Raw genomic sequence first — 15,562 nt, forward strand, 5'->3', positions numbered from 1 at the left:
CACTTATAATTAAATTAAATTAAAACAATAGGTTTATTATAGTTAATTTGAGTTGATACTTAGGAATTAAATAAATAGTGTGATTAATACAATTTAAGGTTTTCTACATTTGACACCTAAGTCAAGTAGTGATTATTTAGAATTGCCTAGTAAAAAAGGACGTAGAAAAAATTGAATAGACCAAAATTGGTTAATATGGCAATGTGTCAATTTTAGGATATTACACCCGGCTTAGGAGACATAACATCACTTTATTAAAATTAAAACATTATTGCATTATACTTTAAAAAATCTTCACTTTCCCTAAAAAATATTATACTTCTTTTCAAATGATTAGCAGGGACTCAAGCTCTATCAGAGTTCATGTTTCTTAATAAATCTCATTTTTGTATTACCATAATACATTTTGTTTACCTTTAATATGATTGTGTATTTGTATTTACTTTCTTTCATTTCTCTTATTGGTCCTTCTTTTTTAGAAAACTTAGTGTTTTTGTAAGTCATATTCTTCACCTCTTACCATGTGATCCTTCCCCTCTTTCCATCCCTTCAAATATCTCTCTAAGTCACTCTAAGTCTGCTACATCTTCTTGCACTCATTATCTTAATGGTGGATCATGGAGTGTGATCCAACACGTTGAAGCTTAGAAAATATCCACGCAATCAAATCCAAAAACAACTAAGAGATAATTCCATGTACGCCTGAAATCACAGAAAATTCATTATAACATGGATCTCATATGCAATAGTCTAATATTTTGTTCAAATCTTGGCAAATATGATATTTGCTTTGAGGTGGATTGTGTAGTATTTTCCTACATGGGTATCCACAATGTGGATGTGCTGAAGTTCTAAGTGATTCTCCCCGATTGGTCATACAAAAGGAACCACATCTGTGCACTCAAATTGAGGCTTCTACAAGGGTGAAAATTAGACAAGCAAACCTCTACCGATCGCAAATCCTCTCTTTCTCAAATGTATGGAATTCTTTACTTTGCAAAATTGTATGTCAACACCCACCTCATCCATCTCTTAGTAGCACTATCTTTCCTTTATCACACAAACAATCCAGGTTTCACGTAAAATGATATTGGTAGTAATTTCACTGGTACCTTATAGCTACAACTTGATTCGTCCAGCAAATTCTTCTAGAATAAGATTGAATATTCCTATGATACCGGACACCATGTCCACTTAACTTTGACTACTAACTGATGCATTCAGGACAATATTTAAGATTAAGGTTATGGCTAGCGATATAGTATGTTGCCAAGATTTTCTTTAGGTTGCTACGTGAAAAAAAATAATGTCTACCTTGGCAAGCAACTTAAGACTACCTTGATAAGTATAGCATTCCTGGATAACCCCACATTTGGTCAGGTTACAGCCTTGCCAAAGCCCTAAACATGTCAGCCTCAGTTCGAATGTAATTGCGCTTTATGTCCTTCACTGAAGAACATCCTGCCAAAGACATAGTGAGTTCAAATTCATCTCGAAGCATTTGCAGAACTTTTCTAACTCCAGCTTCACCTTCTGCAGCCAAAGCAAAGAGAACGGGCCTTCCAATCTGCAATCAGTAGTCAAAGACAATAAAATATTAAGATTATAAAATGTATTGGCTATTTCAAATTTGATGCAACCAACTTGACTAAACCACCAAAAAAATTGTCAGAAGCAGAGTATGTAAAGACATCCATGGTTAGGCATCCACTGCAACAATGCCATCTTCACTACATATGTTTAAACACCTACAATGATGACTTCTACTTCCGCCCCTCAATGACTTCTTTCCAAAACACTACGAAAAAGTAAACAGCCCTTCCTACACTTTGCAGCATATGAATAAGCAACCTTGCCACTCACCAATATTAACAAAAAGATCAAGACTTTGCAAGGGCACATGCATGCTCTAAATACATCTAAGTGAGATAGTTCGTGTTTTCAACATTGACTGTCAAAATAATTGCTTGGATATATTTTAACTCTAGATTCCTCAAACAGATACCCCACAAACATGTTCAATGAAGAAGACTTACAAAAACACCAGAAGCTCCAAGTGCCAATGCCTTGAAAACATCTGTGCCACGGCGAACCCCGCCATCAAGAAACACGGGAACTTGACCTTGTGCAGCATTTACAACCTGTGCACACATTTATAACTCTGTCAGCTAATCTAGGGCAAAAACTAGCCATAGGAAATGCTCAAGTTGAAGAAAAGTGACCTAAGAAAATAGATAGAGACCTCTTCCAGACAGCTTATTGTTGCTGGAACATAATCAAGCTGTCGAGCTCCATGGTTGGAAACAATTATGCCTGCCACACCTACTTGGACAGCTAGCCTTGCTGTAACACCATACAATAGAAAACCCCATACTTTTGATCAGCATGAAAATTTAAAAACAAAATCAGAAAAACAGAAATGAAGTTCAGTACCTTTGTTTAAACATACTATCATAAACAACAAAGAACTTACTATCCTCAGCAGTTAGTATCCCCTTCACAAGTATTGGCAATTGCGTAATTGTCTGCAGCCACTTGATATCCTGTTTAAAAACCAAAAAATGTTTATCATGTTTTGGATGCAAGACCATTTGATTGGAATTATATTCATATCTTAACAGATGGTCACACATCAGTCGTGTGCTGGTCAATACAGGCTCCTCTAGAGGGGGAAAAAACATATCAAAAGTTCAGTATAAGCTCAAACATATGTGTGTTTGTGTTTCTTTAGTATGCTGTCTTAATATAAAAGCAATTGAAGTGACACTATCTATTTTAGGATGTGTATTTTGTAACTGATAGCAGAAACAAAATCAGCGAAATAATCAGAGGAATTTCTTTACAACTTCAGTTATTCAATACACACTTTGGAAAGCTAGTATCCAAAACCCAAGTAGATTATGTTGGAAGGAATGCATTTGAACATAGGGTGCTCCCAAGCACTCAACTTCGAATTAAAATCATACAATCCGTTCAAACTAGTTAAGTTAATATTTTGGTAATACAAACCTTCCAACTCAGTGATCTGTCGATTTGATTGGCAGCGTATGAAGCCAGTCCAGAATCTTCAGTCTACAACAAAGCTATGTGGTTACAAACAGTCAGAAATATCTAAAACTAAGTTAATGTGCTCAAAACAGACCAATTACATTCTGTGACAGCTGGTTCATTTATTTCAAAAATACCATGTGGCTTAGAAAGAAAGTACCTTGTCCATCTTACCAAGGTCCAAGCCCTCAAAGTTCTTGAGGGTTAGATGTGGAGGGAGTACAAATCTGTAGGGTTTGTCAGCATTATTGAAAAAGAAGAAGAAAAAATTAGCTGTCAAAAAGTAGAGCTCAACAGAGGAGGCATATAAAAGTAAACTCTGGTATTTACAAGCACGTGCAATAAGCCATTAAATTTGAAATAATCTTTTCACGAACATGCTTGTACAAGCTCAAGGTTCATGGCCATTCTCAAAAGTAACATTTGGATGGACAGACCCTAGGATGGTATCCAAGGCTCAAGGGTATACATATACAAAAAATACCAAGAGAAAATTTTCATGCATTCAATAATCAGGATTAAAGTACAAGGCATCCATTCACCATCTTAAGCCTTTGTGGATACCTGTTTCTAATGTCTGCCTCCCTGCGCCCAAGTTGAGGAGTATCTACTGTGAGTGCAATTGCCTTGAAACCAGCATTCTCTGCCCTTCTAACAAGTTGTGCAACCACGTGTCTATCCCTGATTACCTGCAATAACCCAAGCTAACCTAAGTTATCACATCTATTTTATGGTTGCCCTTCACCAGATGACATTATGCAGCATTTCACAGACATGCTTTTCTCATGCAGGTGGAAAGTTCATGGGAATGGAAGTAAGAAACCTACATAAAGCTGGAAAAATCGAATGCCTGGACCAGTCGAGGAAACTTATTCAACACTAGATGTGGCCCATGATGAAAGTGTCTGTAATAAATGATCATCAATTAGAAAAGTTTAAAAACAATAAGTAAAAAGTAATTTCAAATAATTTAAAACAAATACAAGTAAACACCAAAAGACAAACTTTTGTACTTTTAAATCTTATTGTATCTATAGAAACATTGTTCAAAAATTCCATGAGGTACTTTGCAAGTCACTGAATAGATAATCCTGGCAAGTAACTTGCCTTCAAAAAAAATCCAAACACGCATTATTACACACAAGCCCTGAGATAAACTCGCATATCCACACTTAATCACTATCTGCTATTAGAAACAACAAAAGTATCTTTTCTTATCAGCTTTAGCTTTTGTGCTCTCTTGTTTTCTTAACTCTTGGTGCGTGGACTTTCAGTTGATTTGGAGTAGTTTCAAATTTCAAGTGACTTACAACTGACACAAAGCGTTTATTTACTGGATTTGAAAGGTCTATTTACTCTTTTTTTCGTTCTTTCCTTATTTTGTCTTTTTCTGTTTTTCTGTAGTTTATGTTTAGCTCTACCACTTTTATGGTATGCAAGCATGGAAAGTTGGATTATGCACAAAGAATGGTGGCAAGCAACTGTTATAGCTTTCAGATGTAAGTAAGCATCCATCCGTTACCTTGCATAAATCTCTACCCAAGATGTGCAACCATGTAATTGAATGGAACCCAAGTTTATATGAGAGATAGAAGCCCTCCTTGCTAGCTTTGAGCAGAAGAAAATAGAGAACAATCAAACAATTGAGGCTGCGATCATTTTTCTCTTGATTCAAAGACCAAATTAGTAGGCCTGATTTTTGTCTCCAAATGCAATGATCATCCCCTGCAAAGATTTCTAGGCAATTGCTTCATAGAGCTTCATTGTCCCTCAAAATATTTATGGTGTGCAACCTTCATTCAAAGGTGCTGCTTAAAACCAAAGAAGCATCACTGGGCAAGGATAGTTAACACAAAGTTTTCATATGATCAAAAATTGAAAACTCAAATCTAAACTTGACTCAGCAGCCCAAAATTTTGACTCACTCGGGACTCAGCAAAAAGCTCACACGGACTAGACCAAAAATAACTCCAATAACCACACAAAATAAAACCAATGTATTTAGGGAACATGAAAGTCTAATTTGAATATCAACTTGCCATAATTTGAACATTTCGCTTGTCATATGACCCTTCAACTCTCAAATTTGAAATTTCAGTCACTGTATCTATTATATTCAGGTACCATAAGAGTCCAGGCTCAGAAGTTGCGGGAGTGAACCTAAGACTCAGGAATCTTGGAGGACTGCCAAAGTTAGCTTGGAAGTCCTGGTCAATTCACCCCAGCCACATTAAGGACTCTGGAATCTCTCCTGGTAAGGTTGGACATGATTATTACATATTTTATCCAAACTTAACATTATGAGTCTTAAAAATATAACAATAATTTCAAATATCCAATCATTTATTAAGGATGGAAGGTGTAGGTGCTATCCAAGTTGCCTAGAAACCAACAATAGATTCTTTCAAAGTCTACAAGTCCAAGTTTGTATCACGAAGACTTACAAAATACTGACCCCTACCCTCTCCTGGGATCTATTTGCTTGGATTTATGCACGCCTCTCCTAGACAACATCACACACTTTCTTCCATGTGTCAAATACTAAATAATAATAAGATTAGAAAAATAATTTTAATACACAATTCTATTTATGTATATCTTGAATATATGTAAATATTAGTTATTTCTATGCCTAATCCCTTATTAACAGGAATTGCAGTTATCTGTGCATACCTGATAAGAGAATATATTTATGTTCACAGGCTGTGCTTTTCTCATAACAGACTGAAAACCTTTGAATTTATATTCTGCAATGTTAAAGCATTGTGCTATTTCTCTGTGACTTGCACTCTTATTATTTCACTGTTCTTTTCCAATATTCTTCCTAATTCCTCTGTTCTGGAAAATTATCATTATATTTCATATTTCCGTCCTTACGTTTGATCTATACTCCAGATATCTATTGATCTCTATGTATATTCAGATCTGAAATATAACAGAAATATACATAATTCTAATCTTTATTTTTAGTTTTATATATATATATAAAATATGGAGATATTTATTAATAATAACAAATTAGAATATTTATATATGATTCTAATTTTTTATTATTAATAAATATCTCCATATTATATATATATATATATGTTCTAGCTGTCTGACTTGTTACCAGATGCTGTCATCCTTTCCTGTGCAGGATAAGAAATATATTTTCATATTCTATGTTCTTCGATAAGCTCACTATACTTCTTTACCCTCTATAATTTGCCCTTTCAATAGGTGTTTGAAGCTTCATTTATATTTTGATTTCTTAAAGGCCATACCTCTATGACTAGTCATATATTCTCGTTTCTAGTAATCGCATCCCTTCAAGGTTAATATAAATCGGTTTATTATTCTTAATTACTGGCAACTTCAGTTTGATAATTGATTTTCTAAGAGTGACCTCTCTTGGCAATTCTATTTTAAGAAATGATTGCTTCCAATGATTCTCTTTAACTATTTTAAAATTATTTGCTAGTTACAATAGGCTCTATTTATTTTCTGAGTTGAGTTGTAACATTAAGGGAGAGGACCCAATACTTGAGCACGTTTCACTGGTTGTGATAAGAGTTATTCATTTAATACCCACACTTAATGATTTGATATCTATATTTATTATCTTAATGTCCAACTTTTTTTTGACAATATTATACCAATAAGTACAATTTTAAAGTTTTTAGTGCAATAATAACTACCTATAATTGAATGAAATGTACCCTTAGTTATAAAAAGCAACCAAAGATGTGATGCCACATCAACTGTGCAAGTATGAGAACCCTTTTTGCACAACCATTGGTCTCACTTTTTATCTGAGTTGTTTTGGACAATTTGGCAAAAAAATGCTGATGTGACATCATAATTGATGATGTGGACTTGAAACCTTAGTTATAAGCTGAATGATTTACCAAATAAGCTGCTTCAAGAAAATAAGATTTTTTTGAATTTCCACATAAGATTTTGATAGGCACGCAGTTAAGGTGTTAAAGTATTGGGTCCTCTCCCCTAGTAATGTTGTCAAAAACAAGTATTACTGTCACTTCCAACGATAATATTAATATCAGTATTCATTATGAACTTTATTTAATATTATATGTTTTTATAATATTATTATTAGTTAATTGTAGTAATAGTATTTGGTTTGATGATTATTATTGATTTGATTAATATTAAAATATAATTTATTAGTTGTATGAATATTGATTAATAATATTATTGGTATTATTATTTCTAATATTGATTAGATTAGTACTAATATTGAATAATAAATCTTATTTCTGAAAGGGGATATCACAGTCCTACACTCCCCAAAATTATTTGTCCTCGAACAATTTAAGGTTTGTGCAAACATATATGCACAAACCATATAAAACATGCACATTGATGCACGAAGCATGCGAGAAACATAGATGCTAGAAGTATAAGCATAAGACATGGAATATACATGAAAAGAGTACTTATAGAGCCACATGTTGAAGACATGTAAAGCATTAACTGTACCTATGAATACATGTAAGGCATGGATCACTATATGACATGATCATACATATGAATACATACATGTATATTCACTCATGTTGAGAAGCACATATGTGAACACCCAAGACACATAAAGTATACATGAATAAATCAAAGACACATAAATACAAATGGTGCATACACATGGATTCACTCAAGTCATGAAGGATATACATGAATACAATGAAGCATACACATGAAACATAAAGCATGAATTCACTTAATACATATAAGTTTGACTAAATCATGGGGCATACATATGAATACTCGCAGCACACAAAGAGTGAAGTATACACATGATTACACATATGGATCATACACACAGATACATGAATACACATACAACATAAATCCTGAACATACTCAAGTCATGGAATAAGCCATGAAATCATACATGAGTTCATACGACTGCACGTAAAACATGAATCATATATTAGGAATGAACTCTTAAATTTTCTCATGTCAAGCATAAGTCAATGAATACATGCAAACCACATAAAGCATGAAGCAATATTCAAATACACATCAGACATGAAGTTGTACATAAATACTCATTTAGCAAGAAATAAATACACCCCACACATGTAAGCATAAATACATGTCAGATATGTAAGGCATGAAGCAAGAATTAAGCATACATTTTTTTTATTTTATTTTTTTTAAATGGACGGAGCCATTATATAATATTTAAAATAAAAACAGGTTCAAGGATTCATTCGGGAAAGAACCTGAAAGAAAACCCAAAATCATCACCCAATACAAAGATGCCAGAAGATTCCATACAAAATGTCAATAAGTTCATGATCTCAAAAAACTTAAGCATACATTATAATTGCCCTCATCAAGTAAACATGCATAAACATGCATGAAGTTCAGCATTTTTGAAGAAAACACAAGTATACATATGAATAGTATGTATATACAATACACTTAAACTTGTTGTATTTAAGGCACATAAGTAGAAGTGTAATGTTGGCCTACTTCATTAGATTCTTAACCTATTTAAAGAAGGGTTGAAATTGTTAGCCTTATTTGGATTGCATCTAATATACGTTTATCCTATAGGATGGCACATTCAAAGCTCTGATACCACTTGTAATGTCCCCTACTAAGGTTGGACATGAATATATCATATTTAATCCAAACTTAACATTATAAGTCCTAAGAATATAACAATAATTTCAAATATCCAATCATATTGCTGTTTGGCTCAAGGATGGAAGGGGTAGGTACCATCCAAGTTGCCTAGAAACCAACAATGGATTCCTTCAAAGTTACAGGTCCAAGTCCATATCATGAAGGATTACGGAATGCTGACAACTATGCTCTCTTGAGATAAGATCCATTTGCTTGGATTTATATAAGCCCCTCCTTGACAACATTACACTCCTCCATAAATTAATAATATGATTCGGAAAATAATTTTTGTTATTTATATATATCTTGAATATGTATGTAAATGTTAGTTATGCCAAATCCTTTATTAACACGAATTGTAGTTATCTGTATATACCTGATAAGAGAGTATACTTATGTTCACAAGCTGTGCTTTTCTTTTCAGCCTGAAACTAGTGCAAGAGCACCCACATAAAGTATTTAGGTCAAGTTTTATGCACGTGCCGACTCGAGAAATTTATTCCGATTTTGTCATTAGGATAAGATCTTTTCTTGGAATTTGTTTGGATCATTGTGGGGTCATTCTTCCTCATTCTATATCAATCTAGAGTATTCTATAGACTGTTTTTCCTATTTTGTAATAATTTAGAATTTTCCGTAGACTGTCTTAGCAAGTATAAATAGAGTTTTAGGTTTAGGTTTAGGTTGTCAGCAAGTCTTTGGAATATGAAATTACGGGAGAAGAAATCTGTAGGAGAGCAAATGTATTTACTATTCATTTGAAGAATTAATTAAGAAGAAATTTCAATATATATTTCTTGCCGGTGCTGGTTCCTTTTTGATATTGCTTCCGTTGAATTTATCTCTGCATCATTTTTGGTATCAGAGCTTGGGGAAAGCTCCTGAGGCAATTAGATTTTATGTCTGGATCGGAGTCAGAAGCTGAAACATCAAACATGGTCACCAATGCTGAACTAGCAAAGAAGATGCAAGAACAGGAGAAAATCAATAAGTGGTTATTAGATGAATTTGAGAAGATGAAGGGCCAAATGGAAAAGAAAGAAAAGGTTTCCTCAGAGCAAGAGGAAGAAGGGGAAGAAGAGGATACCCCTGAGCAGGAGGTGGTTAACTTACTTGTAGACCAGAGATACTTTATAGAAGCCCTTGAAAGAGTTGGTAAGAAGGATGCCAAAGGTGACCTACCCATCTTCTCAGGAAAGATGGATGCTGATGCTGTTGTGGATTGGATAGAAGCCTTGAACAACCATTTTGAATGTGAAAATATAGCAGAGAAGGATAAGGTAAAAATTGCCAAGTCAAAGTTGAAGGGACCAGCCCTCACTTGGTGGAATTTCATTCAAGGAGAAAGGGTCAGAAGGTAAGAACATGATAACTTCATGGGAAAGGACGTGTGCCAAGGTGAGAGAAACATACTTACCTGAGGATTATGAAATCCAACTTCATCAAAGGAGACAAAGTTTAAGACAAAAGGAGATAGATGCCACTGCCTATACTGAAGAATTCCAAACTAAGCCTGAGGGCAAAGCAGAGTGAATGTGAAAATGTAAAAGTTGCTAGATATCTCAATGGATTGAAGTTGAACATTCAAGAAGAACTTAATTTATTATGTCCAGATACAGTACAGAAATGTTATCAACTAGCATTGAAGGTGGAAGCCAAATTGAAAAGAAGGCAAGAACAAAATAGCAAAGGAAGAGGAAGAAATCAAAGGGGAAGAGGAAATTTCCAAGGAAGAGGACAAAACCAGGAAGATCATAAGGAGATAAAGCAAGAAACTAGTCAAAGCGAAGGAAATTTTAGAGGTAATTTCAAAGGTAGAAGAGGCAATTCAAGAGGTGGATTTGGTGGCAGAAGGGCGAGTCCAATTGTTTGTTTCAATTGCAATAAAGAGGGACATTATGCATCTAGGTGTCCAGATAGAGCTAGTTCAAGTTCACAAGGTGAAAGAAGAACACATTTGGTACAAGATGATGAATACCAAGAGAAGGAGATGGCTGACTCAGATAGTGTACCTGAAAGAGGAGAAAGTTTAATGATGAGAAGAACACTTTTGAAAGTGCCTACTACCATGGAACCACCACAAAGGATAACTATCTTTAGGACTACTTGCAAATCTGGAGGTAAGGTATGTAAAGTCATTATTGATTCAGGATCTACTGAGAATTTAGTTTCTCTTCAGATGGTTGAGAAGTTAAAGCTTAGAAGAATACCTCATCCTTTTCCTTATAAGGTTTCATGGCTAACAAAGGGTCAACAAACTCTTGTAAATGAGCAAGCATGGATTGATTTTCAGATTGGAAAGTATAAGGACAGAATTTTGTGTGATATAGTTGACATGGATGCATGCCACCTATTATTTGGTAGGCCCTAGCAATATGATTTGCAGGCACAACATGATGGAAAACTCAATATATACACCATCAAGAAGGATGGAAAAGTGATTAGATTGATTCCATTTGCTGATCATGAGGAAGTGGAAGAAAATAAAGAGAGGGAAGCCAAAATTATGATGGTTGATAAAAAGGAATTCTTACGGGACATGAAGGATGAACCTAAGCCTTGTTTTCTTTTGATGCCTAACTCACAACCACAAGAACCCGTTGGAAATGACAGAAAGGAGGCTGAAACAAAGAAGGCAATTCCTAATGAATTGAAAGTACTTTTGTATAAATATGAAGGTTTGATTTCAGAAGGTATGCCAAAGTCTTTACCACCTATACGAGACATTAGTCATTGTATTGATTTCATTCCTGGAGCTACTTTACCCAATAAGGCTGCATACAAGATGACACCACAACAAAATGAAGAAATTGCTAAACAAGTAAAGGAGTTCCTCGATTCTGGCTTGATTACGAAAAGCTTAAGCCCATGTGCTGTACCTGCTGTTTTGGCACCCAAGAAGGAAGGAACCTGGAGGTTGTGCATTGATTCTAGAGCCATTAATAAGATTACAATCAGATATAGGTTTCTAATGCCAAGAATTGAAGATTTGCTTGATTGTTTGGGAGGTGCAAAGTATTTCTCCAAGATTGACTTAAAAAGTGGGTACCATCAAATAAGGATAAGAGCTAGAGATGAGTGGAAGACAGCATTCAAAACCAATGATGGATTATATGAATGGAAGGTAATGCCATTTGGACTCTCTAATGCTCCTAGTACCTTCATGAGACTTATGAATGAAATACTCAAAGACTTCAATGGCAAGTTCGTCATAGTATATTTAGATGACATATTAATTTTCAGCAAGACAAAGGAAGAACACCTAGAGCACATTGACATGGTTTTGAGAAGACTTCATGAGGAGAAATTAGTAATAAATTTGGAAAAGTGTTTGTTTATGCAAGAGGAGCTGACATATCTAGGTTTTGTGATCTCCCAAAGTAGCTTGAAGATGGATAAAGAAAAGGTAAGTGTTATACTATCCTGGCCACCCCCGAGAACAATTGGAGATGTTAGAAGCTTTCATGGTCTTGCTACATTTTAGAGGAAATTCATAAAAAAATTCAGTCATATATGTGCTCCTATGTTAGAAACTATTAAAGGAGGAAGGAAGTGTAAGTTTGCATGGAGTCAATTAGCAAATGAAGCTTTTGAATTGCTTAAGAAAAAGGTTAATGAGCAGCCAATTCTTTCTTTACCTGATTTTAACAAAGTTTTCCAAGTAGAATGTGATGCTAGCAAGGTTGCTATAGGAGCAGTTCTTAGTCAAGAAGGAAAACCAGTGGTTTTCTCAAGTGAAAAACTCAATAAAGCCAAGCAGAAATATTCTTCCTATGACCTAGAAATGTATGCATTGGTTCAAGCTCTCAAAAAGTGGAGACACTACTTGTTGCCAAAGGAGTTTGTTGTGTATACTGATAACCAAGCACTTAGTTTTCTGAATAGCCAAGACAAATTAAGTCATAGGCACATGAAATGGATGGAGTATTTACAGGCATATACATTCACCATCAAGCATAAGAAGGGCATATCAAACAAGTTTGTTGATGCTCTTAGTAGAAGGAATCTGACTGTCTCCCAGATACAGCTAGAAATTGTGGGAATTGAAGCACTCAAGGACATGGATGTAGCAGATCCAAATTTTGGCAACATCTACAAGGTATGTATGGAGTTTGGTGAAAGGTACCATGCTGATTTTGAAATAACCCCGACAAGATTATTGCTTCTTTTAACACCGAGATCTTAATACTTCAAGGGTTTGACATTTCGTCAAACAATTAGCAATCAAGGTCCGTACTACTGTAATAATCTTGTGAGATAACCCTTGCTTATTAAATCAATATTGTTACCGATATGATACTGGAGAATTTAAGCTCTTTTTAGTCTATGCTATTCTGACCCCGAAAGGGAAAAATGATCATGGCAAACACATAGAATAGGCAGTCTATAAAATCTTCATCATTTATAAAATATGAGATATTGATATTACAATAGCAAATTATATGAGAGAATGTTTGGAACCTGAGTCGCTAGGCTTCTGCTCGAATGTTCAAACTTGGTATTGCTGCTGCCTATGAACAATCAGATCTTCAGTAGATGGACCAAAAATATCAAGTCCCTGAGTTCATATATGACGCTGTCAGGTTGGGTTGCCGTTCACAGGCTGCTGTCTCCGTTTTAACCTCTGAAATAACCCCGATGCAGCAAGTTATTCTGTGCAATTCAGATATCGCTACTAATATGTGAAACCCGCAATGGATGCTCAGATAGTGGTTATTCTACTGACGGATTCCATAGGGTATGAAACCCATGCAGACAGTGAGCTTATATTGCTGCAACAGCAGTTACTTCAATGCTGGAGCAATGGCCTGAGGTCGCGCAAATCTTAACTCTTATGCCAAAGGTTACTATACTTCTGTCCCAGCCCTAAACTCGTCTCCGACCTTCCGCTAGGCGTTAATATATACAGCACGCACTTTTAGTCGACTGAAAGCGTTTTGGGGTTTGTTCGTAGTCTCCAACAGGGGTTGCGATTTTTAATTTGCTAATTGCGACAATTGTTCCGGAAATTTCTGTGGCGGCCGCGTTTGGTACATGCTCCAGCTGATGCGTGAAAACCTCAGATCCTACCCTCTGTTGTAGCCGCTTCAAGACTCGCAACTTTTAAGGAAACCTCAAGTCTTCCGCCCGTGACGTTTTAGTCAAAAAGGGGCTCGCTGATGCTCATGAAAAACTCTTTGATTGTTGTTTATAAAGAACAGCTTCCCATCTGCTAATGGAGATTACAGCTTTGGAAGTTCACGAGTAGTCCCCATGAAAAATTCGGCAAACCTGGCTACTTCTTCAAATTCGTTAACAGCCTAGTGATATCAATCCCTCTTAATTAGCAATCACCTCCCTTCTGAAACTCGCCTCCCATACAAACTCCTCAATACTGCCCTTGAATCATGATCTAAATCCTATCCCTGACCGGATGATCTGAATCAAATCCTTCCAAAATAGTGATGCAAGAACCATGAAAATTGGCCTTAAGCCAAAATAATCGTCCTGATGAAATGACTGAATGTCACCTCCAATCTGCAATAATTCGGATGATATTTCACACCCTCAAAATTGCGTACCAATTGAGAGTTATCGTTCTCAATGGCCAGTTGTGACAATTGTAGAAACCCTAGGTTCCACAATGCACCCATGATTGAATCACAATTTGATAACAAGAGAGAGATGAACAACTGCTTGATTCAAATGGAGCCCCGGGGTGCCTATTTATTCTTTTCTCTTCATCTTCTCCAGAGACTTCTAGAACATTTTCGATCTTATCCCTCAAGTGACTTTATTAAATATTTTTATAATCCAAGTCACTTTATTAAATATAAAGTTATCTTTTAATATTTATTTATTTAATTAAAATAATTAATTAGTCGTCCTTAAAATATTCATTATTTTGGACAACCAGATTAATTAAATTAATTAAATCGAACTGTCACCAAAAATGGGGACATGATAGATTTTTCTATTTTTTGATACAAGACAGACTTCTTTTCAAAGGAGGACAACTATGTGTACCCAGGTGCTCTATGAGAACAAAAATTATCAAAGAGAAGCATAGTGGAACAATGGGTGGACATTTTGATTTGGATAAAACCTTAGAATTGGTTAGAAGGTACTACTATTGGCCTAAACTTCAGACTGATGTTAGAAACTTTGTGGAAACATGTATGATTTGTCAAAGGGCCAAAGGAAGGACTACAAATGCGGGGCCTTATCAACCTTTGCCAATACCATCTAGACCCTGGGAAAGCATAACAATGGATTTTGTAATGGGGCTGCCACGAACACAAAAGGGGCATGATAGTGTATTTGTTGTAGTAGATAGGTGCAGCAAAATGGCTCACTTCTTACCATGTAAGTCGACCAATGATGCTTCTCATATAGCAGATCTCTTTTTCAAGGAAGTCATAAGGATTCACGGGCTACCTCTCAACATAGTTTCAGACAGGGATGTGAAGTTTGTAGGACACTTTTGGAGAACTTTATGGAGGAAACTTGGAACCAATTTATCATTCTCATCAGCCTACCACCCTCAAACTGATGGCCAAACAAAGGTAGTTAATAGAACTTTGGGCAATTTATTAAGAACACTCATTAGACAACATGTAGCAAAATGGGATGTAATCCTTCCCCAAGCTGAATTTGCATATAATGACTCCATCAATAGAATTACAGGAAAGTCACTATTTCAAGTGGTTTATGGAATTCATCCTAGAGGGATTTTTGAGTTAAGAGATATGAGTTTAAAGCAACAAGTTAGTGCCCAAAGAGAAGAATTTGCTACTGCCATAAAAGAAATCCATGATGAAGTCAAAGCACAACTCCAACAAACCTCTGACAAGTATAAGAAGCATGCAGATCAGAAACGGATAAACTTAGAATTTGA

At 35.4% G+C, this 15,562-nt stretch overlaps 1 pseudogene across 1 annotated transcript in view; it reads right to left on the minus strand.

Annotated features, from left to right (window-relative positions):
• Window positions 1-697: 697 nt before the first annotated feature.
• The window catches only part of LOC149529423 (glycolate oxidase 1-like), a 49,080-nt pseudogene continuing 34,215 nt past the window's right edge, over window positions 698-15,562 (minus strand). Inside the window, exons 5-12 of the transcript XR_016358451.1 lie at window positions 3,876-3,953; window positions 3,613-3,737; window positions 3,209-3,275; window positions 3,010-3,072; window positions 2,474-2,543; window positions 2,243-2,343; window positions 2,037-2,141; window positions 698-1,567 (exon numbers count right to left, since the gene is read on the minus strand). The product of XR_016358451.1 is annotated as a glycolate oxidase 1-like (transcript). The remainder of the gene's footprint in view (window positions 1,568-2,036; window positions 2,142-2,242; window positions 2,344-2,473; window positions 2,544-3,009; window positions 3,073-3,208; window positions 3,276-3,612; window positions 3,738-3,875; window positions 3,954-15,562) is intronic.

This window comes from Cupressus sempervirens, chromosome 11 (assembly GCF_028749045.1).
Source record: "Cupressus sempervirens isolate cs-2001-9-10 chromosome 11, ASM2874904v1, whole genome shotgun sequence".
In the NCBI taxonomy this organism is placed as follows: domain Eukaryota; kingdom Viridiplantae; phylum Streptophyta; class Pinopsida; order Cupressales; family Cupressaceae; genus Cupressus; species Cupressus sempervirens.